A 25,077-nucleotide genomic window follows, 5' to 3' on the forward strand; every position below is an offset into this window, starting at 1 on the left:
GGAACAAATTGGCGTTTTACTGCAGGCCTTTGACCCCAGCCGTTCTTCTTTTGTTCATTTCAATGAGAATAAATTGTTATAACTCATTCACACATTTATATGGCACATAAAGGGGTGTAAACTAGAAAACCTACTTCCGTTCAAGATTTAAGATCCACTCATCTCTCAGCAGAGAAATCGAACGGAAATTTGTAATTAGAGACGGAAACAAACAGGTGACGTATTACTCACCTCGGGCGTTCTTCATAAAGGAATCAAAAATGTACTAAAGGTGTGATGGTATATGTTTCTTATGTTCCTGAAAGGAGCCCGCTTTCTGGAGCAATGTTTGGGGTTGGGTTACACCGACTACTGTGTTCGTTGCTTTGGGAGACTAGTGTGGAAAGGTCTACTCACGTGGGTTTTCACCGTCCTCGTTCTTTATAGTGTGCTATTGAGCAGTTCATCACATGTCTGTCGCTGAAACTCGGCAGTATCTAAGCGGAGAAATGATTAACACGTAAAGTAATCTGGGACAGAATGCAGCATCGAATAGAATGTTTAGAGTGTAGCAGATAGTTTGATCCTATAGCACAACACATAAATTGTCCGACCATCAAGCATTGCGTAAGTGTAGGGAACAAGGCATGGAGTTTTGTATAATTCTAAAACTGTCATTACTGGGAGCTTAAACTTGGATGAACAGTCGTCTGAATTGATGATTTACAATGTGAGAATCCTGCATCCCGGTGTATACCATGTCAAAACTCAATTAATCTTGCTTTCATGAAGGGAAGGAGTAAGGCCGATCACACGACGGTTCGTCAGAAGCGAAAGTTGCAGTCGTTTGCGCTGGTGAAATATGGCTCTTACCTAATACAAACCACCCCAGTTGTTAAAAATACAAGCAAACCGAATACGAAGAGAACTGAAGAATTTGAAACGTGGAAAATCAGGTGAATTCTAAACAGAAGAAATGAGGAGTTTCTCCGTAGAATCAGAGAGGAAAGTAACGTATTGCAAACACCAACACTAGAAAGAGAAAGCTTGATAGGACATTTCTTAAGAAAGCAGGGAATAACTTAAGTGGTACTCGGGGTAGCTGTAGTGGGTTAAAAACTGTATAGAGAGACACAGACTGGGATACATCCAACAAGTAAGCGAGGGCGTTGTGTGCAGGTGCTGCTCTGAGATTGATTAGTTGGCACAGGAGAGGAATTCAGGCGGACCGCATCAAACCATTCAGACTGATGACATCAAATAATTCTTCCTAATTTAATGTAGTATTTCATCACACTGCCAGATAAGTCATTTTATATAGGTCCGTGTACTGTTGATGCGTTCCCACTATGCTTCCAAAGAAAAACTTTGTCAATATGTAGGCATACAAATACTATTATCACTGTGTTGTTATACACTCCTGGAAACGGAAAAAAGAACACATTGACACCGGTGTGTCAGACCCACCATACTTGCTCCGGACACTACGAGAGGGCTGTACAAGCAATGATCACATGCACGGCACAGCGGACAAACCAGGAATCGCGGTGTTGGCCGTCGAATGGCGCTAGCTGCGCAGCATTTGTGCACCGCCGCCGTCAGTGTCACCCAGTTTGCCGTGGCATACGGAGCTCCATCGCAGTCTTTAACACTGGTAGCATGCCGCGACAGCGTGGACGTGAACCGTATGTGCAGTTGACGGACTTTGAGCGAGGGCGTATAGTGGGCATGCGGGAGGCCGGGTGGACGTACCGCCGAATTGCTCAACACGTGGGGCGTGAGGTCTCCACAGTACATCGATGTTGTCGCCAGTGGTCGGCGGAAGGTGCACGTGCCCGTCGACCTGGGACCGGACCGCAGCGACGCACGGATGCACGCCAAGACCGTAGGATCCTACGCAGTGCCGTAGGGGACCGCACCGCCACTTCCCAGCAAATTAGGGACACTGTTGCTCCTGGGGTATCGTCGAGGACCATTCGCAACCGTCTCCATGAAGCTGGGCTATGGTCCCGCACACCGTTAGGCCGTCTTCCGCTCACGCCCCAACCCCAACATCGTGGGGTGTCGCGACAGGCGTGAATGGAGGGACGAATGGAGACGTGTCGTCTTCAGCGATGAGAGTCGCTTCTGCCTTGGTGCCCATGATGGTCGTATGCGTGTTTGGAGCCGTGCAGGTGAGCGCCACAATCAGGACTGCATACGACCGAGGCACACAGGGCCAACACCCGGCATCATGGTGTGGGGAGCGATCTCCTACACTGGCCGTACACCTCTGGTGATCGTCGAGGGGACACTGAATAGTGCACGGTACATCCAAACCGTCATCGAACCCATCGTTCTACCATTCCTAGACCGGCAAGGGAACTTGCTGTTCCAACAGGACAATGCACGTCCGCATGTATCCCGTGCCACCCAACGTGCTCTAGAAGGTGTAAGTCAACTACCCTGGCCAGCAAGATCTCCGGATCTGTCCCCCATTGAGCATGTTTGGGACTGGATGAAGCGTCGTCTCACGCGGTCTGCACGTCCAGCACGAACGCTGGTCCAACTGAGGCGCCAGGTGGAAATGGCATGGCAAGCCGTTCCACAGGACTACATCCAGCATCTCTACGATCGTCTCCATGGGAGAATAGCAGCCTGCATTGCTGCGAAAGTGTATATACACTGTACTAGTGCCGACATTGTGCATGCTCTGTTGCCTGTGTCTGAGTGCCTGTGGTTCTGTCAGTGTGATCATGTGATGTATCTGACCCCAGGAATGTGTCAATAAAGTTTCCCCTTCCTGGGACAATGAATTCACGGTGCTCTTATTTCAATTTCCAGAAATGTAATTTCAACACGAAAATACGTGTTATGAACGTTACGAGTGATCTTCTTATCATAAGAAGATTGCGATAGTCATTTTGTGGGCGATGCTTTTACCTTGTCCTCATTTGCTTCCTAATAAGGGAATCTGTCTGTGCTTTGAGCATACACAAATAAGAGAAATGGTGTTTGCTCAAGGCAGAACCACATTTCCTTATTACAAGTCTCAAAGAAAGCCAGTGTGTCACCGGCTTATAGTATTGGTTCCGTCCTTTTTTTTAAAAAAAAAATGATCTCGCCCCGACGTGGAAGTCGTTAGTAAGGAGTCTACGCAGCTCGTGGTCGTGCGGTAGCGTTTTCGCTTCTCACGCCCGGGTTCCCGGGTTCTATTCCCGGCGGGGTCAGGGATTTTCTCTGCCTCGTGGTGACTAGGTGTTGTGTGATGTCCTTAGGTTAGTGAGGTTTAAGTAGTTCTAAGTTCTAGGGTTGTGATGACCTTAGATGTTAAGTTCCATAGTGCTCTGAGCCATTTGAACCATTTTTTTAGGGGTCTAGAGACGTCGCTGGCCGGTCGCAGGAAGAGACAGAAATAAGGGACTTTATACACTACTGAGAAAAGCTATTTATAAAAATTTTTGGTAAAGCCGCGTAATTCATAACAGCAAACACCGTTTTTTTTCTATTCAAATAGAGAACATTTGGGACCATGTTACTGAGCTTTGTTACATGGGCGACCCATAAGGATATTCCCTTTATTTTTTCCCATCATGCATGGTGCGCCTTTTGATTCATTGTTACAGGTCCAGGCATTTAATACTTTGGTCTACCAGTTGGTGAGTGACAATCACTACAAGTGTAATCCCTTCGCGGTACAGCCTATTTTCCCAACTGCTGTCGCTGCATGAGCGAGCAACATGAAGCGTGATCACCAATGATAGCGCTCGACGACGTGGTTTCTGTGTAAAGAGGGTGTTGACACTGCGGATATGCGCAGGAGACTGGTAGCGGTGAATGAAGTATGTGCAACACCACCAAAATGTGTTCTAGCAAAACGACAGCTCTCGTCGAGTGATTGCCACACCCACCGTACTCTCCCGACTAGGCTCCTTTAACTTCTGTTAAGTCCTCCACGAGCCACTTTGTAGAATCTGTTGTATCTAGCGCTGGATATCTCCTCGCAGTTCTGACAAGTCTGCGAAATGGTGATCGCACAGAGAAATCTTCATAGTCCCGAATAGGTGGAAATCGCAAGGGGTCAAGTTAGGAGAACACGGTGGGTGTAGCAGTGGGTTTTGGTCTCGTATAGGATTCGATTGTACGAACACTTTTCGTGGTGGTGCACACTTTCCAGACGCCACCACTAATCTGTTGTATACATCCTCAGTGTTCACACCCTCGTTCCACAAAAATCAGTTCGTGCAGTAGTGACCTTGATGATGACACTCATGTTGTCCGCTCACGTAATGATTACTGTCGGGATAGTAGGCTGGTGGTCAGGAATTACACTTCTAGTGAGTGTGCTTTCACTTGCAATTAGACTGAACTACTACATACTTCCCTTTGTAATGATGAGTCAAATGGCGCATAATGATTGACGTGAATAACTAAAATGTAAATAAATAACTCCTGGAAATTGAAATAAGAACACCGTGAATTCATTGTCCCAGGAAGGGGAAACTTTATTGACACATTCCTGGGGTCAGATACATCACATGATCACACTGACAGAAACACAGGCACATAAACAGGCAACAGAGCATGCACAATGTCGGCACTAGTACAGTGTATATCCACCTTTCGCAGCAATGCAGGCTGCTATTCTCCCATGGAGACGATCGTAGAGATGCTGGATGTAGTCCTGGGGAACGGCTTGCCATGCCATTTCCACCTGGCGCCTCAGTTGGACCAGCGTTCGTGCTGGACGTGCAGACCGCGTGAGACGACGCTTCATCCAGTTCCAAACATGCTCAATGGGGGACAGATCCGGAGATCTTGCTGGCCAGGGTAGTTGACTTACACCTTCTAGAGCACGTTGGGTGGCACGGGATACATGCGGACGTGCATTGTCCTGTTGGAACAGCAAGTTCCCTTGCCGGTCTAGGAATGGTAGAACGATGGGTTCGATGACGGTTTGGATGTACCGTGCACTATTCAGTGTCCCCTCGACGATCACCAGAGGTGTACAGCCAGTGTAGGAGATCGCTCCCCACACCATGATGCCGGGTGTTGGCCCTGTGTGCCTCGGTCGTATGCAGTCCTGATTGTGGCGCTCACCTGCACGGCGCCAAACACGCATACGACCATCATTGGCACCAAGGCAGAAGCGACTCTCATCGCTGAAGACGACACGTCTCCATTTGTCCCTCCATTCGCACCTCTCGCGACACCACTGGAGGCGGGCTGCACGATGTTGGGGCGTGAGCGGAAGACGGCCTAATGGTGTGCGGGACCATAGCCCAGCTTCATGGAGACGGTTGCGAATGGTCCTCGCCGATACCCCAGGAGCAACAGTGTCCCTAATTTGCTGGGAAGTGGGGGTGCGGACCCCTACGGCACTGCGTAGGATCTTACGGTCTTGGCGTGCATCCGTGCGTCGCTGCGGTCCGGTCCTAGGTCGACGGGCACGTGCACCTTCCGCCGACCACTGGCGACAACATCGATGTACTGTGGAGACCTCACGCCCCACGTGTTGAGCAATTCGGCGGTACGTCCACCTGGCCTCCCGCATGCCCACTATACGCCCCCGCTCAAACTCCGTCAACTGCACATACGGTTCACGTCCACGCTGTCGCGGCATGCTACCAGTGTTAAAGACTGCGATGGAGCTCCGTATGCCACGGCAAACTGGCTGACACTGACGGCGGCGGTGCACAAATGCTGCACAGCTAGCGCCATTCGACGGCCAATACCGCGTTTCCTGGTGTGTCCGCTGTGCCGTGCGTGTGATCATTGCTTGTACAGCCCTCTCGCAGTCTCCGGAGCAGGTATGGTGGGTCTGACACACCGGTGTCAATGTGTTCGTTTTTCCATTTCCAGGAGTGTATTTATGAACGTGACAGAAAACACTATTTTCTACATTATGAATGAGAAAACGCACACATCTAGAGTAATATTTGTGGTAAGTTCCTGTGAGACCAAACTACTGAGGTCACCGGTCCTTAGGCTTACACACTACTTAATCCCACTTAAACTAACTTACGCTAAGGACAACATACACACACATACATGCACGAGGGAGGGCACGAACCTGTGACAGGGGAGCCGCGCGAACTGTGACAAGGCGCCCAAGACCGCTCCGCTACCCCGTGTAATAGTCTATAATGTTTATTACTTTACGAAGGCATTTCTGGCTGTATGCCATCATCAGGAAGAAAGGTAAATGGGTTTGGCTGTGACATTTTTGCGGGATCAGAGATTTTAAATTAATGAATCTACAAAGTACAATAATTGGTTTCCAAAGGTGACATTTGTTTATGTATGATTTAGAGCTAAAACGAGAGGACTTTCTTCAGCAAACTATTTCAGCAAACAATTACTGAACAACATTCGCATTGTCCAAGAAATGTAACGACAAACTTTGAGTGGTTGTAGAGTGTCTTGAGCAATAAATAGAGAATAGGAACCCATGTACAGAACGTCATTCAACGCTACTACAGAGCCTTCCATCACACCATCCCTTCGGCAGCAAACGCCAGTTTGTACGCTGACTTACCGTAGGCGCAAGGTCTCACAGTGTCGGTCGTTATTCACTAGTCGCCACTGATTGCCACGATCGCCATTGGAGGAGCTAGCTGCTGCATGGACAGTGCCTTGTCTTCTATGGATGCGATGTTCTGTTGTGTTGGTGGAAGACGGTTGCAGACACGTGTTTCCATCTGTAGTTTATTTTTCCCATGTTCTCCTGTACACCGAAAGACACTGGCGAAACTTTAGTTGGTTCAAGGGGTTGACTGAAGAAGATAACCTTATGCTTAACAGGTCAGATTTTAGAAACCGCTGAAATATTACGAATACGAGTAAGTCTGTACAGCTAATCCATTTTCACGTAAATGTTTTTATGTTTTTCATTCAGTGAATATATATATATATATATATATATATATATATATATATATATATATATATACATATATAGTTTCTGTCCTTATTCGCTAGCAAATGAATCGATGTTGTACTTCTAGGCCAGTGGGGAGAGCGACGGTAATAACAATTTCCACAACAGAGCAGTAGGTAGAGCATTTGTCCAGCGTGTGAAATGTAAAGCTCATTTGTACGTACATAAGGGAACAAAAAGTTTTAAATTGTTTCATAGTGCACGAATAAAGGAGAACTGCTGTAAATCATGTCCCATTGCATTACATGAGTGAAGTGGTAGTAATGTCATGAAGTAAAGTAATGCAAAAGTAACAGTGAACTATTACGTATTGCACTTTTCATGTGTGTTGGGCCAGAAATGTGCCAAACCAATTTATTCTTATATTTTGGTAAAACAAAGGTTCTTTATTTATTTTTTTGACTTGTTGCTCAACATTGTCTGTTAATCTTAAAATCCAAATCGTTGCAATTTTTTTATCTAAAGAAAAAATTCATGTGGAAAGTAAAACAGTGGTTTTCCGGTTTGCCTCATGAGTAGACTACTGTGTTCAAAAATGTTCAAATGTGTGTGAAATCTTATGGGACTTAACTGTTAAGGTCATCAGTCCTTAAGCTTACACACTACTTAACCTAAATTATCCTAAGGGCAAACACACTCACCCATGCCCGAGGGAGGACTCGAACCTCCGCCGGGACCAGCCGCACAGTAGACCGCTGTACAGAAAGTAATTAAGTGCATCAACTGTAATGATACACAGTAAAAATTTTTAACAGGGCGGGTGAAGCTGCAGTATCTGAAATGAAGGAAAGTTGGGGAATATGACTTGGAGAGGTTATGTGCAGCATGGTCTGGATAGGATTATCAAAAGTATTTGCAGTTAGGAATGGCGGTAACGTGACTGTGTCTAAATCATTCTAAACTAAGCTTAGGCAAGTGGAAGCACGGTTAATAATTACCCTTACTTCAAAATGTTTCATCATCCTCTGTTTGTGAATGTTATATAGGGATGCTGTACCTGTGGCCTGCTTAAAGCAGGCAGTATATGGCTGTAGTTTCTCCTTTTCCAATTTCCCAGTTCGTACGCTGTTTCTTCAAGTGGGAGGATGTAGCCTTGCGGGACCAGTCTACATGTAATTTTACTGGGTTACAAGTAAATATGTACCCTCGACTCAATTTTTAATTATAATCCTGAATGGCCAGCTGAAATTTCGAACGCAGACCTCGTCCCCAGATGAATTACGACACGCTGTGGGGCAGAAGCGGCGGGCTGCGTGACACGCGGGCCCGCTTCCAGTCGGCGGAATGCGTCACTTTATGACCTCTGAGTCACTCCTGTCCTCTGCCCTGCTCTCCTCTCAATTAAAATTCCCCGCCCGCGGACGGCCGCGCAGCCCCCACGGAGCCATTCTGCCGGCCTGCCTTTGAGCTGAGCTGCACTCCGCGCTGACACCTCCCTCTTTACTGTGTTGTGTTGGATACTGCGAGGACCTCATCCCTCAGTCTTCCTACACGGCCTCAAACAAGTCAACACTTCATTATTTCTTGTTGACGTTCTCTGTGGTTACCTGACGGTCTTGTGCAGCTGCTGACGTAAACGGGCAGCTCAAGGGTTTATAGGAACAAAAAAAGCCGTAACTTTTACTAGGTGATAATTAAAAGTTCCTCGTTAGAGAAGCCATTACGTTTCACAATTGGACGTACTTCCTACTGTCGTTTGAAAACAGGCTGGAACTACAATGAAAAACATTCCATCATTATTCTTTCGCGAGGGGGAGGGGGGGGGGGGGGAGGAGGGGGGATAATCGCTGAAAGAAATGATTGCTTTTTGTACTAAATATTTTCATCTCCACAATATGGCTCTCATGTATTGCCTTTAGCTTTTCCCAATCTAACAACCCCACCACAACAAAGGTCAAAAATTAATTATGATTGTAGTATTGCTCACGCTGCTAAATATGCATTTTCGGGCAACAACGAAGTTATATTATGTGGCAGGTGTCATTAGAGCACAGTTAATAATGTCATTTCTTGAAATAATGGATAATCTAGGCACTCATGTTTTCGTGTTTCCCACGCTGGTGTCGTGAACTCATGGCTCAATCGGCGAAAATCTAGGTAGTGATGATTCCAAGCTCGGATGCCAACAGGTCTAGGTGTTATTGTGCGATATTGGAAAGTTTTATAGTTTTGTTTCATAAACCATTCTTGAGGATTATACTTTTGCAAGTTAGGACAATTGTGGGGCGGTGGGTGGAAATTATAATTGAATAATGATAAATGTGGAATGTCTGTCCCAACGATGGTGGAATTATTGTTATTAAAATGTTCCTATGATTTATTTAATGCTGTTTGCCGTTCTCAACACTGGCTCTCTAACTACAATATTGGCAACCAGAAAGTGATTAGCAAAACGTGAAGCCTGTAATTAGAATTCCTAGTGCCCACTTCAACTGAAAAATACACTTATAGCTACAGCTTATAGCTCTGAGGAATTAGGAGATTGTCTGGGATTCATAATCAAAAACGATTCACTAAAAATGTTCACTATATTCTAAAAGTCACAGACCACAAAGAATCCTCACAATCCAACTACCAGAGCAGTTCAGAGTCTAATGCGCTGATACAACTATAACTGTTCAAATTAAATGTTTAAGTGAATGCTCGCCATAATTTGATGATAATGTTCATCAAACGCCACGCTAAATAATGGTAGAATGTCTGTCCCGCGGCGGCACGTGAAAATACGACATACGCAAACTGAAGATAGATCATTAAAATCATCCCAGAATTAATACTTTACTCGAAAACGATTTCATGGTTACGCGTATCCCGAGTAACTTCTTACGGCATCCGAGGCTGTTTATAGCAGTGATACCGACGCGACGCGACTCCCGGCACAGATGGAGCGCTGATCAGCGTCTGGAGAGAACTGGAGCCTTTTTTCCTCGCGCAGCGTTCTTATATATAAAGCTGCGGTGCGGACGGCTAAGGGAACGCCTGATTAAATTCTCTGTCCCGACTAGCCGCTGGGCTAGTAACGCTCCACTTTAAGTTACCAAATAAATCATTGCTTCCTTTGCTGATGGCCAATGAAGCTCTCAATTTAAATGTGCAATCGGCACACAGGTAAGTAATCATAATAAAAGTCTGACGTGGCTAAGTCCAATATTTTGGGCGAGAGAATTAATTTAATTACACTACACGCAGTAGACGAGCTCTGAAATTGGCTTTTGGAGATACGCTATCGCTATAGTTTTATAGTTATTCAGTTAAAACTTCTCACATCTTTATGATTATAGCGTATCTCCCTTCTACTTAAATTTAAACATCCTAGCTTTATTTATTCACCTATTTAATCTACCTTACTTCCTTAATTTTTAAAACAAAACCAGAAAATCATGAATTTCAACTAAAATTTTAATTTATGAGATCAAGAATTCTGTTTCTACTAAATTATTATGCAAAAGGAATCTAAGTATAAATTTTTAATTTTCTAGCTCTTTTCTGTTGCGCCAATGATTTTTACAGAAAAACGTCCAAATTTCGAAAACTGTTTAAGTTATTGAACTGATATTCAACACATACTGATTTAGTATTACTCCTGACATGCTAAAACGTTTCAGGTTATTTACTTGATTTTAAAAGTATTACGCAACATTTATGACGTCAGAACTAGTTCCAGCGGACTGGTGGCACACAATGGAAAGACTGCTGTGAATTTTACACGGCGTGAGTAGGCTGCTTCCCTACACAATGGTGATGTAAAAAAGTAATCAGCACTCCGAATTTAAGTTACACTTCTTTTTTATTACTTTTGCTGCAATATCATGTAACTCTTCCCTAAACATCACTTCACAATATAAAAGATACTTGAAAATATCTTCCTCACTGTTAAAGTTCACATTTCAGAAACTGACTACCATTTGCATCTTTTTAACATGACGACCAAAGCTTGACTCTCCAATAACCACATACGCGCCCAAAAATCAGTGTTACAAGTACGTCAAATATCATAGTGAAAAAAAAAAAAAGAATACGCAAACGAATAATATCATTGCAATATATACATATCGACTTATCGAAGTACTTCTACATTAATGAAATCAAATCTGAATGTTGTAACAGAAATATGTTAACTATTTTACAGAAACACAGTAGAATATTGCTGGTATATAGGGGTTGAGATGAGGTGCCATAATCGTTTCGTAATTCAAGTACCATTACACCATGCACAGCGACCTTCAGCTACATTGTGCTGTGGTCTTCAGTCGAGAGACTGGTTTGATCCAGCTCTCCATGCTATTCTACCCTGTTGCTAGATTCTTCATCTCCCAGTAGCTACTGCAAACTACATCCTTCTGAATATGCTTAGTGTATTCACCTCTTCGTCTCCCTCTACGATTTTTACCCTCCACGCTGCCCTCCAGTACTAAATTGGTCATCCCTTGATACCTCAGAATATGTCCTACCAACCAACCGCTTCTTCTAGTCAAGGTGTGCCACAAATTTCTCTTCTCCCTAATTCTATTCAATACCACCTCATTAGTTATGTGAATTACCTATCTAATCTTCAGCATTCTTCTGTAGCATCACATTTCGAAAACTTCTACTCTCTTCTTGTCTAAACTATTTATCGTCCTCGTTTCACTCGCATACATGGCTACACTCCATAGAAATAATTTCAGAAACGACTTCCTGACACTTAAATCAATACTCGATGTCAACAAATTTTCTGCTTTCCTTTCCATTACCAGTCTACATTTTATATCCTCTCTACTTCGACCGTCATCAGTTATTTTGCTCCCCAAATAGCATAACTCCTTTACTACTTTAAGCGTCTCATTTCCTAATCTAATACCCTCAGCATCACCCGAGATAATTCGAATTCGACTCTATTCCATTATCCTCGTTTTGCTTCTGTTGATGATCATCTTATATCCGCTTTTCAAGACACTGTTCATTCCTTTCAACTGCTCTTACAGGCCCTTTGCTGTCTCTGGCAGAATTACAGTGCCATCGACGAACCTCAAAGTTTGTATTTCTTCTCCATGGATTTTAATTCCGAATTTTTCTTTTGTTTCATTTACTGCTTGCTCAATATACAGATTGAATAACATCAGGGATAGGCTACAACCCTGTCTTACTCCCTTCCCTTTCCTGCCCCTCGACTCTTATAACTGTCATCTGCTTTCCGTAAAAATTGTAAATAGTCTTTCGCTCTCTGTATTTTTCCCCTTTGACCTTCAGAATTTGAAAGAGACTATGCCAGTCAACATTGTCAACAGCTTTCTTTAGGTCTACAAATGCTAGAAACGTAGGTTTTCCTTTCCTTAATCTAATTTCTAAGGCAAGACGTAGGATCAGTATAGCCTCACGTGTTCCAACATTTCTACGGAATACAAACTGATCTTCCTCGAGGTCGGCTTCTACCAGTTTTTCCATTCGACTGTAAAGGATTCGCGTTAGTATTTTGTAGCTGTGACTTATTAAACTGATAGTTCGGCAATTTTCACATCTGTCAGACCCTTCTTTCTTCGGGATTGGAATTATTATATTCTTCTTGAAGTCTAAGGGTATTTCGGCTGTCTCATACATCTTGCTCACCAGATGGTAGAGTTGTCAGGGCTGGTTTTCCCAAGGCTATCAGTAGTTCTAATAGAATGTTGTCCATTCCCAGGGCCTTGTTTCAGCTTAGGTCTTTGAGTGCTCTGTCAGACTCTTCACGCAGTATCATATCTCCCATTTCATCTTCATCTACATCCTCTTCCTTTTCCATAATATTGTCCTCTATATACTCCTTCCACCTTTCTGCTTTCTCTTCTTTGCTTAGAACTGGGTTTCCATCTGAGCTCTTGATATTCATACAAGTGGTTCTCTTTTCTCAAAAAGTCTCTTTAATTTTTCTGTAGGCAGTATTTATCTTGTCTCTTTTGATATATGCCCCTACATCCTTACGTTTGTCCTCTAGTCATCCTTGCTTAGCCATTTTGCACTTCCTGTCGATCTCATTTTTGAGACGTTTGTATTCGTTTTCTCTTGCTTTATTTACTGCATTTTAATATTTTTTTTCCTTTCATCAATTCAATATCTGTTCTATTAGGCAAGGATTTCTACTAGGCCTCGTCTTTTTACCTACCTGATCCTCTGCTGCCTTCACTGTTTCATACCTCATAGCTACCCATTCTTCATCTACTGTATTTCTTTCCCCCATTCCTCTCAATCGTTCCCTAATGCTCTCCCTGAAACACTCTACAACATCTAGTTTTCTGTGAGTTTATCCAGATCCCATCTCCTTAAATTCCCAACCTTTTGTAGTTTCTTCAATTTTAATTTACAGTTCATAACCAATAGACTGTGGTCAGAGTCCACATCTGCCCCTGGAAATGTCTTAGGATTTAAAACCTGGTTCCTAAATCTCTGTGTTATCATTATATAATCTATCTAAAACCTTCGAGTATCTCCAGGCCTCTTCCATGTATACAACCTTCTTTTATGATTCTTGAACCAAGTGTTAGCTATGATTATGTTATGCTCTCTGTAAATTTCTACCAGGCGGCATCCTCTTTCATTTCTTACCGCCATTCCTTATTCACCTACTATGTTTCCTTCTCTCCCTTTTCTTACTACCGAATTCCAGTCACCCATGACTATTACATTTTCGTCTCCCTTCGTTATATGAATAATTTCTTTTATCTCGTCATATATTTCATCAATCTCTTCGTCATTTGCGGAGCTAGTTGGCATATAAACTTTTACTACTCTGGTAGCCGTGGGCTTCGTGTCTATCTTGGCCTTAATAAAGCATTCACTATGCTGTCTGTAGTAACATACACACGCCCCTATTTTTTATTCATTATTATACCTACTCCTGCGTTACCCCTATTTCATTTAATATTTATAACCCTATATTCACCTGACCAGAAGTCTTGTTCCTCCTTCTACCCATCTTCACTAATTCCACTATATCTAACTTTAACCTATCCTGCCCGGTTAAGGGATTTGACATTCCACGCTCCTATCCGTAGAACGCCAGTTTTCTTTCTTCTGATAACGATGTCCTCCTGAGTAGTCCCAGCCCGGAGATCCGAATGGGGAACTATTTTACCTCCGGAATATCTTCCCCAAGAGGACGCCATCATCATTGAACCATACAATAAATCTGCATGCCCCCGGGAAAAATTACGGCTGAAGGTTCCCCTTGCTTTCAGCCGTTCGCAGTACCAGCACAGAAAGGCCGTTTTGGTTAGTGTTACAAGACCCGATCAGTCAATCATCCAGCCTGTTGCCCCTGCAACTACCGAAAAGGCTGCTGCCCCTCTTCCGGAACCAAACGTTTTTCTGGCCTCTCAACAGTTACGCCTCCGTTGTGGTTGTACCGATGGTGTGGCTATCTATATCGCTGAGACACTCAAGCCTCCCAACCAACGGCAAGGTCCATGGTTCATGAAATTATATGATGTTAAGTCTCCGGGCACCGGTTAGTAGACATTAATAAGCAGAAGGCCCACCCTTCGACTTTATGATGACTTGAACTCAGCTGAAAACAGTTTCAATGCTGTGTCTGTATTTCTGCGGAAGAATGGCATCCGTTTCTTCCTCAATAACCGAAACCAGAGAAGGTAGTGATGTTGGACGCTGTGTTCTGGAGCGCAGTCCACGAGCTAAATCTTTCCGAAGGTGTTCCACTGGATTTACGCCAGGACTCAGGGCAGGCTCGTAAATTTCAGGAATGGTACTTCCCACAAACAATTACTTCACAGATGCCGCTTTATGACAGGGCGCATTGCCGTGTTCATACAAGCTCTGAACCGTTACCCTACTGTTAGCATGCCGTATGCAATGCTGTAAACAGTGTGTATATCCTTGCCGGCTTTCAAAATTAAAAAATGATATGACGTGGTGGTGGTCCTCAACTACGTACCCATAGACTCAGAAATGAAATATTAAGAGCTTTGGCTGGTTTCGTTGTCTAGGGACTGGGATACGTAGTTGCCGCATTACAACCCAAATACTGCTGATTCTACAGTATTTGATATGAATATAATGATGGACGGTTGCTATCACTCGGAAATTGCAAATTTTGAACGTAATATAGACATTTATAAATGAAAGACTGCGATTAAATAAATTCTGCAGGTTCTATTTTAACGCCTTTAAATGATGAATACGATAGCAGAAGTACCTTTAAGAATGCAAAACACTTTTTGGTGTCGATGGTCCAGCAGTTACATAAAATATAAGTTGAATAACAGGGAAACAACAGATTCCTACTTCACGTAATTAGTTATGAACAACAATATAGCTCACGAGATATTCAATTCTAAACACATACTACGTCTTCACTGCAGAAGCCACGGAAATCTCACAAGTGCACAAGTCAGCACTACGAAATATTTCTATCTCTCGCGACCACGCGCGAAATGCTACACTCTGCAAGTTTTTCCCGCGACTTTGCGTCCCTCGCGACGTACTTTCCAGACCTCTCCCATGTAATGTACTGTCCCCCCAAGTGGCTTCGGAAGTCGCCTACCGTAGTAACGAGTGCTGTGATTGGCTAGGGCGCTCCCTCCATGTCTCCAAGCCAACGCACACTCACAAACATGTTGAAACACATTCGAAATACTGGATTTACATTTAAGTAACTTGAAATTAAATGAATATTCCTATGGCTGGATCATAAACATGCTCTAACATACATCATTAACTACATAAACAAATAAAATAAACATATATCAAAGGAATAGAACAGAAGTAAGACAGTAGCCTAGTATCTCTGTGCTTTCTAAAACACAGTAAATAATTGACCAATTTCCACATGAATAGTATACATCGGATATAAAGAAAGACACAGATGAATAAATCTCTTTATAAGCATGCTGTGGCCGTTTTCTTTCTTGTAACTGTGGAGTAACTATCGCCTGATGCCATTCATAGTAATTGGCCACTTTGACCTCCAATAACTCAAGTACTATTCAAGCTAACATGCTCGTAATTCATACCAATTAAGGGTTACACAAATAGCTTTGTAAAGACATCGATCGACAAAATCGGATGAACCGTTCAGATTTTGGAAATTCAAATGGTTTAAATAGCTCTGAGCACTCTGAAACTTAACATCTATGGTCATCAGTCCCCTAGAACTTAGAACTAGTTAAACCTAATTAACGTAAGGACATCACACAACACCCAGTCATCACGAGGCGGAGAAAATCCCTGACCCCGCCGGTAATCGAACCCGGGAACCCGGGCGTGGGAAGCGAGAACGCTACCGCACGACTATGAGCTGCGGACTTCGGAAACTCGTTGCTGGGTATTACTTGCATAATTTACAGTCAGTTACTAAACTTTAAATTAATAAAGATACTGAAAATCTGATTACACCATCAGAATCGTCCTGCAAACAATGGTAATGTAAATGTTTATTTTTAAGGTATCATGATTCCTCTGGCTATTATTTATTTCTACGTGAACAGCGAAATGTCTGCCATGATGGTTTCTCAAAGTCCGCAATCTTTGGCACTCTCGGCATGTGTCCTTCACTGACACAGCATCGCCTGGAATTCCCAGCCACGCAGTGTGACATCACGCAGTTGCTAATGGGCTGCGGCTTGCTGAGCGGTACCAGTGGTGGCCGCCACATCTCAACTTAAAATATTTTCAGGGCACCACAAGTCACCCGTTACCTCACATCCTGCCGGCCGCGGTGGTCTAGCGGTTCAGGCGCTCAGTCCGGAAGTGCGCGACTGCTATGGTCGCAGTTTCGAATCCTGCCTCGGGCATGGATGTGTGTGATGTCCTTAGATTAGTTAGGTTTAAGTAGTTCTAAGTTCTAGGGGACTGATGACCACAGATGTTAAGTCCCATAGTGCTCAGAGGCATTTGAACCATTTTTGAACCTCACATCCTTCTACATTTTGTGTTTTCTTAAGTGGAAGCAGGCAGGGGACCTCCACCTAACAAGGAAAACAACCTGATACTGTTGGATAAGGCCTACTCGTCGAATGTCGGGTGCTAGGAAACCTGTTATCTCGGATCGCTAGACAACAATTAAAGCAAATCGTATTAATGAATTTTTGTTACAGTACTATAAATGGCGATATTTTGAGACTTAACAGTGCTGTGTTGCAAGTAATGGCCGACAGACAAAATAAGCAATTTCATTAGTGTATACAATGCCTAATACAAGTGCAATTATGCATTTCCTAAGTCACTGCTTTAGTGCCTGTAGAACGCATTTCCTAAGTCACTGCTTTAGTGCCTGTAGAACGGCTAGTCGTTAACTGTTCTGCAGCCAGACTGAGCGGCCCTTTTGTTCTTTTCGCCTAGAGGCCGCTGCTGTCTCAGTGTCGCCCTAGAGAGGGGTCGGTCAGCGTATTACTGGCTGACGTTTCTCACAGCCCTCTCTGCTCTCCAGTGCTTGACCGGCGAGCGGGCGCTCCACGTTACACAGGAACAGATATCATAACACTACCATTTCCGTACGTCATTTTTGGGACTACACGTGATGGCACGTAACGTTATCGAAGCATCGACGTAACTCATATACCACTGGCCACTAAAACTGCTACACCACGAAGATGACTTGCTACAGAAGAGAAATTTAACCGACAGGAAGAAGATGCTCTGATGTGCAAATTATTAGCTTTTCAGACCATTCACACAAGGTCGGTGACGGTGGCGACACCTACAACGTGCTGACATGAGGAAAGTTTCCAACCGATTTCTCATACACAAACAGCAGTTGACTGGCATTGCCTGGTGAAACGTTGTGATGCCTCGTGTTACGAGGAGAATTGCGTACCATCACGTTTCCGACCTATAAAGGTCTCATTATAGCCTATCGCCATTGCGGTTCATCGTATCGCGACATTGCTGCTCGTGAGATCCAACGACTGTTAGCAGAATATGGAATCGGTGGATTCAGGAGGGTAATAAAAAACGCCGTGCTGGATCCCAACGGCCTCGTATCACTAGCAGTCGAGGTGACAGGCATCTTATACGCATGGCTGTAACGGATAGTGCAACCCCGTCTCGATCCCTGAGTCAACAGATGGGGACATTTGCAAGACATCAACCATCTGCACGAACAGTTCGATGACGTTTGCAGCAGCATGAACTATCAGCTCGGAGACCATGGCTGCGGTTACCCCTGACGCTGCATCACGGACAGGAGCGCCTGAGATGGTGCACCAAACGAGGAACCTGGGTGCGCGAATGGCAAAACGTCATTTTTTCGGATGAATCCAGGTTCTGTTTATAGCTTCATGATGGTCGCATCCGTGTTTGGCGACATCACGGTGAATGCAAGTAGGAAGCGTGTATTCGTCATCGCCATACTGGGGTATCACCTGGCGTGATGGTATGGGGTGCCATTGGTTACACGTCTCGGTCACCTCTTGTTCGCACTGAGGGCACTTTGAACTGTGGACGTTACATTTCAGATGTGTTGCGACCCGTGGCTCTACCCTTCATTCGATCCCTGCGAAACCCTACATTTCAGCATTCTCCATATCTCACACCAATTGAAAACGTCTGGTCAATGGTGGCCGAGTAACTGGCTCATCACAATACGCCAGTCACTACTCCTGATGAACTGTGGTATTGTGTTGAAGCTGCATGGGCAGCTGTACCTGTACACGCCATCCAACCTCTGTTTCACTCAATGCCCAGGCGTATCAAGGCCGTTATTACGGCCAGAGCTGGTTGTTCTCGGTACTGATTTCTCAGGATCTATGCACCCAAATTGGGTCAAAATGTAATCACATGTCATTTCTAGTATATTTGCCCAATGAATACCCGTTTATCATCTGCATTTCCTCTCGGTGTAGAAATTTTAGTGGCCAGTAGTATATTTTTCATGACATCGCCACAGTGTATAGCGCGATTCATCAGTCGAAATCATTCCTTTCCAGTCATATTGTGTGAAGTGGCGTGCTCTTTCCCCATCTCGAGCGTCTCTTTGCGGTAACTACTGGAATGTGTGGCCTTCCACTACTTTCAACTTCGCATTCATTGTCATTTCGCTTGCTGAGCCACTGGTATCGCTTCGGAACACACGACCGATTCCATCCTCTGATTTCATGCGATTTCTTAGAACCAGCCTCCGCAATGACAGATTGTACCTGTCCGTTAGAACATGAGGTCTCCCTGGTTTTGGTTTAACTGTGGCTCTTCTTTAGCGTGTCCACTTCACAGTCACGTCACCAACAGTCCACCTTGACAGCTCTAGGAGGGTTTAAATGTCCCTCATGTTTTTCTTACATGGGTGATATCCAATAACTGTCCCACGTTCGATGTCTCTGAGATCTCCTGACGGATCAGTTCTTCTCTTAGCGCTTCTCTACTGACAACGTAATAATCCTAGACGCCTTTTGTACTAGCGGATCAGCCTCTCGCGGCACCTAGTGGCCCAGTCTGCGTAACACAGGGGTGTCTGAATACTCTTGCTAGGAAAGTGTATATCAGTTAACGTTATTGCGACATGTTTTCTAATGTCGTCAATTTCATATACCCACCTTCCATATAGGCGACCCTTTCTTCTTGTCGCATCTTGTCTTGTCCATCATAGAGCTTTCTCAGTCCATCTATCATCCACTCACCTGCTCACACGCCCCTTTCATTTCAATTTATTTTTCATTACCATAGTGACTACGTCTCCCACTTAGTTACGTGACCCAGTTACTTGTTTTCCAGTGCCTACCAGCGATCTGCAACATGCGTCCCACTGTAGCTTGCAGAGTAGCCATAAGGTTCCAATCGCTTTCGCATCAAAAGTCCCTCTTCTGTACTGTAAACCAAATTTACTAATTCACTGTGTTTGTACACGTTTTGTTCCAGAAAAATCTAAAATTCGGTTTTCAAATGGTTCAAATGGCTCTGAGCACTATGTGACTTAACATCTGAGGTCATCAGTCCCCTAGAACTTAGAACTACTCTAACCTAACTAACCTAAGGACATCACACACATTCATGCCAGAGGTAGGATTCGAACCGGCGACAGTAGCGGTCGCACGGTTCCAGACTGAAGCGCCTAGAACTGCTTGGCCACAGTGGCCGGCCTTGGTTTTCATCTAGTCGAATGCCTTATGCACTGTTTCTGTCTCTTCACCCATGATCATCTATATTTTTTCTCGCTGTATAGTCTTATATAAAAATTGTTCGTTTTTTTAATTAATGGCGTCTAGTGTTAAGAAAACGTAATTAGTCCTCTGACGACACAATGTCAGCTCATCTGTTGAATGTATTCGGTAACAGCGGCAGAGAGTTTCTCCAGAGAAGAAAAGCGACGTTCCGGAAACAATAATTGCAACCATTGGTATATAACTTTTAACTTTACTCGTGCACTTTTTCGGTTGCACTGCTTCCGCTGCGTTGGCAGTAGTTGTCCTGGAATATTAGCCACTGAGCCTCGGTCAAAAGCAAAGTTACTTAATGTCAGTGTAGAAACGGGGACTGTGAAAGTTACTGAATCAATCAAGAAGGCAAGTAGAGTGTTTCTGCTAGATAGAGCCGATAATCAGTTATTAACATTTCACTTATGCAGTGAACTGGCATCACTTAGTTCCAGTAAGATGAATGTAGAGCACTTATGGGCAAAGTTTAAGCAGATTGTAACTCGTGGTCTTTAGAGTTACGTACCAAGTAACTGGATAAAGGATGGAAAAGAACCGGCACGGGTTAATTACTGAAATTCAGCGGATGCTGAAGAAGCAGAGTCTGTTGCACTCTCGGTTCAAAAGGGAACGCATAAATGACGACATGTGAAGGTTATTAGAAATTCGTGGGCCTATGGAAAGAGCTATGCTCGAAGCATACGACCACCTCCATCTCACCTTAGCGAAAAATCTGGCAGAGAAACCGAGTAAATTCCGGTCACATGTAAAGTAGCTAAGCGGATCTAAGGCTTCTATTCAGTCCCTTATTAACCAGTTCGGTGTGGCACTGGAAAGTGGTAAAACGAAAGCCGAAGTTGTAAATTTCACGTTCAAGAAATCATTCACACAGGAGAATCGTACAAACATACCGTCATTAGACCCCCAGATAGTCTCCCGTATGGAAGACATAGTAATAAGAATTCTAGGCTTATAAAAACAGCTGAAAGATTTGAAAGCATATAAATGACCAGGTCCGGATGGAATCCAAATTCGACACTACAAGGAATACTCTACGGCATTGGCCCCTTATCTAGATTGCATTCATTGTGAATCTTTCGACCAGAGCAAACACCCATGATACTGGAAAAAGCACAGGTGATTCCAGTACATGAGAAGGGTAAAAGAGCGGACGAGCAAAATTACAGGCTAATATCCCTAACTTCTGTTTACTGAAAAATCTTTGAACAAATTCTCAGTTCGAATATAATGAACTTCCTTGAGAATGCGAATCTTAAGACCACGAACCAATTTGGTTTTAGAAAACATAGCTCGTGTGAAACTCAGCTGGCCCTTTTCTCACATGACATACTGGGAACTGTGGATGAAGGACAACATGCGGACTCCATATTTCTAGGTTTCCGGAAAGCATTTGACATGGTGCCCCACTGCAGGCGGTTAACGAAGGTACGAGCTCATGGAACAGGTTCACTGATATGTGAGTTGCTTGAAGAGTTCTGAAATAATAGAACCCTGTATGTTGTCTTTAACGGCGAGTGTTCTTCAGAGACAAGGCTATCGTCCGGAGCTCCCCAGGGAAGTGTGATAAGACTGCTACTCTCCTCTCTCTCTCTCTCTCTCTCTCTCTCTCTCTCTCTCTCTCTCTCTCTCTTTTGACGGATAGTATGGCCAGCAATCTGCCGTTTTGCTGATGGTGCCGTAGTGTAAGGTGCCAAAGGTAAGCGACTGTAGGAAGATAAAAGACGACTTAGACAAAATTTTCAGTTGATGTGATAAATGGCTGTTAGCCCTAAATCTGGAAAAATGTAGGTTAATGCGGATGAGCAGGAAGATCAAACCTGTAATATTCGCTTCTGAAATTACTCGTGCCCTGATTGACACAGTGACGTCGTTTAAATATCTGGGCGTGAGGTTGAAAAGCGATATGAAATAAACGAACATGTGAGGCCAGTGGTAGAGAATGTGAATAGTCGACTTCGGTGTATTGGGAGAATTTTAGGAAAGAGTGGTTCACCTGTAGCATGTAGGACGCTGTTGCGACGTTTCCTTGAGTACTGCCCGAATGTTTGGGATCCGTACCAGGTCGGATTGAAGGAAGACATCGAAGCAATTCAGAGACGGGCTGCCAGATTTGTTACCGGTAGTTTGGTGTAACGGAGAATCCACAGGAACTCAAGTGGTAATCCCTGGAGGGAAGGCGACGTTCTTATCGAGGAACACTAATGAGAAAATTTAGAGAACTGGGATTTGAAGGTGACTGCCGAACGATTCTACTGCCACCAATACACACTGCGTGTAAGGACCACTAAGATAAGATACGAGAAATTAGAGCTCATAAGGAGGCATATAGAGAGAATTTTTCCTTTCGCTCAATTAGCGGGTGGAACGGGAAAGGAAGTGACTAGCGGAGTATCTATGTGGATGTAGATGTAATGTTCTCTAAATCTACATACACTCCTGGAAATTGAAATAAGAACACCGTGAATTCATTGTCCCGGGAAGGGGAAACTTTATTGACACATTCCTGGGGTCAGATACATCACGTGATCACACTGACAGAACCACAGGCACATAGACACGGGCAACAGAGCATTCACAATGTTGGCACTAGTACAGTGTATATCGACCTTTCGCAGCAATGCAGGCTGCTATTCTCCCATGGAGACGATCGTAGAGATGCTGGATGTAGTCCTGTGGAACGGCTTGCCATGCCATTTCCACCTGGCTCCTCAGTTGGACCAGCGTTCGTGCTGGAGGTGCAGACCGCGTGAGACGACGCTTTATCCAGTCCCAAACATGCTCAATGGGGGACAGATCCGGAGATCTTGCTGGCCAGGGTAGTTGACTTACACCTTCTAGAGCACGTTGGGTAGCACGGGATACATGCGGACGTGCATTGTCCTGTTGGAACAGCAAGTTCCCTTGCCGGTCTAGGAATGGTAGAACGATGGGTTCGATGACGGTTTGGATGTACCGTGCACTATTCAGTGTCCCCTCGACGATCACCAGAGATGTACGGCCAGTGTAAGAGATCGCTCCCCACACCATGGTGCCGGGTGTTGGCCCTGTGTGCCTCGGTCGTATGCAGTCATGATTGTGGCGCTCACCTGCACGGCGCCAAACACGCATACGACCATCATTGGCACCAAGGCAGAAGCGACTCTCATCGCTGAAGACGACACGTCTCCATTCGTCCCTCCATTCACGCCTGTCGCGACACCACTGGAGGCGGGCTGCACGATGTTGGGGCGTGAGCGGAAGACGGCCTAACGGTGTGCCGGACTGTAGCCCAGCTTCATGGAGACGGTTGCGAATGGTCCTCACCGATACCCCAGGAGCAACAGTGTCCCTAATTTGCTGGGAAGTGGCGGTGCGGTCCCCTACAGCACTGCGTAGGATCCTACGGTCTTGGCGTGCATCCGTGCGTCGCTACGGTCCGGTCCCAGGTCGACGGGCACGTGCACCTTCCGCCGATCACTGGCGACAACATCGATGTACTGTGGAGACCTCACGCCCCACGTGTTGAGAATTCTGCGGTACGTCCACCCGGCCCCCCGCATGCCCACTATACGCCCTCGCTCAAAGTCCATCAACTGCACATACGGTTCACGTCCACGCTGTCGCGGCATGCTACCAGTGTTAAAGACTGCGATGGAGCTCCGTATACCACGGCAAACTGGCTGACACTGACGGCAGCGGTGCACAAATGCTGCGCAGCTGGCGCCATTCGACGGTCAACACCGCGGTTCCTGGTGTGTCCGCTGTGCCGTGCCTGTGATCATTGCTTGTACAGCCCTCTCGCAGTGTCCGGAGTAAGTATGGTGGGTCTGACACACCGGTGTCAATGTGTTCTTTTTTCCATTTCCAGGAGTGTATGTACTCGCCAAGACTATACAGTGTACGCTGGCAGAAAGTAGATCGTACGAATATTCTAAATTATATTCTATTGGCGTACTAAGCAAGAGAGAAACCGACTCTATGCTTTTGTATGTGCACACTAATATCTATTACCTAATTCTAGCAGTCCCTAAATGGGACATATGACGCCGGCAGCAGCCTTTGTCACATACAGGATCTACGAGCTTACATATTAGTGTTCCGTGAGAACAATATACCAATTGTTTCAAAGATAAGTGATTGCATGAAATAACTAAAACCATACTTATGGACTCTGCGTCGTAGGGTCAATGGTACTGACAGGGGTTCTATCGCGAGCTGCCACCAGGCTGTAGGGGTTGTGCAGTTCAACAGCTGAAGTCTGTTTACCAGAAGAAAGCTATAGCTAGCGAGCTTGCAAACAGTCGTATTAACAAGCGGTGGCAGCACGACAAATATTTCCACAAATCAGTACTTTCTGACTGGAGTATGGAATAAGAAAATCAGTGCACATTAACAACCGAGACGACTACTTCGAAGCGTGAGAACACAAAAACAGCCGGTAACCTGCATGCTGACTTCGAATGCCGGCCGGGGTGGCCGAGAGGTTCTAGGCGCTTCAACCTGGAATCGCGCGACCGATCCGCTCACAGTTTCGAATCCTACATCGGGCATGGATGTGTGTAGTGCCCTAAGGTTAGTTAGGTTTAAGTAGTTCTAAGTTCTAGGGGGCCGATGACCTCAGATAATAAGTCCCATAGTGCTCAGAGCGATTTGAACTTCGAATGTTGCCGAACACCCTTATATGAACTTGGAGGTGCTCACAGAGAATGCTGTTGGTCCAGGTGGACCAGTTGCCTCGACTTCCGGTGCTTTGTAGTATTTCTCATGTGATTTTAATGAAATTATTCAGTAAAACAACAGATTCTTTTGTATCTTACAACATTGTTCATTAACTTGGTAGTAAATTGCTGTCTTTCCGTTAAAGCTCTCAGCTACTGTGATATTTAGAAATTAAGTGACCTACTATATGAAACTGGAATAGGAAGAACTGTGAGTTAACATTGGCTCCATGTAACAATATAATCCAACGGTTCTGATATATTGTGATATACTTTTTTCCCCTCAAAAGTTGAAAGATATGTCACAGTATTGTTGAAGTGTACTAAGACAGAGGTCTTTAAGTCTTTGGCACAGCAGACAAGAAGA

Source organism: Schistocerca gregaria, chromosome 6 (genome assembly GCF_023897955.1).
Source record: "Schistocerca gregaria isolate iqSchGreg1 chromosome 6, iqSchGreg1.2, whole genome shotgun sequence".
In the NCBI taxonomy this organism is placed as follows: domain Eukaryota; kingdom Metazoa; phylum Arthropoda; class Insecta; order Orthoptera; family Acrididae; genus Schistocerca; species Schistocerca gregaria.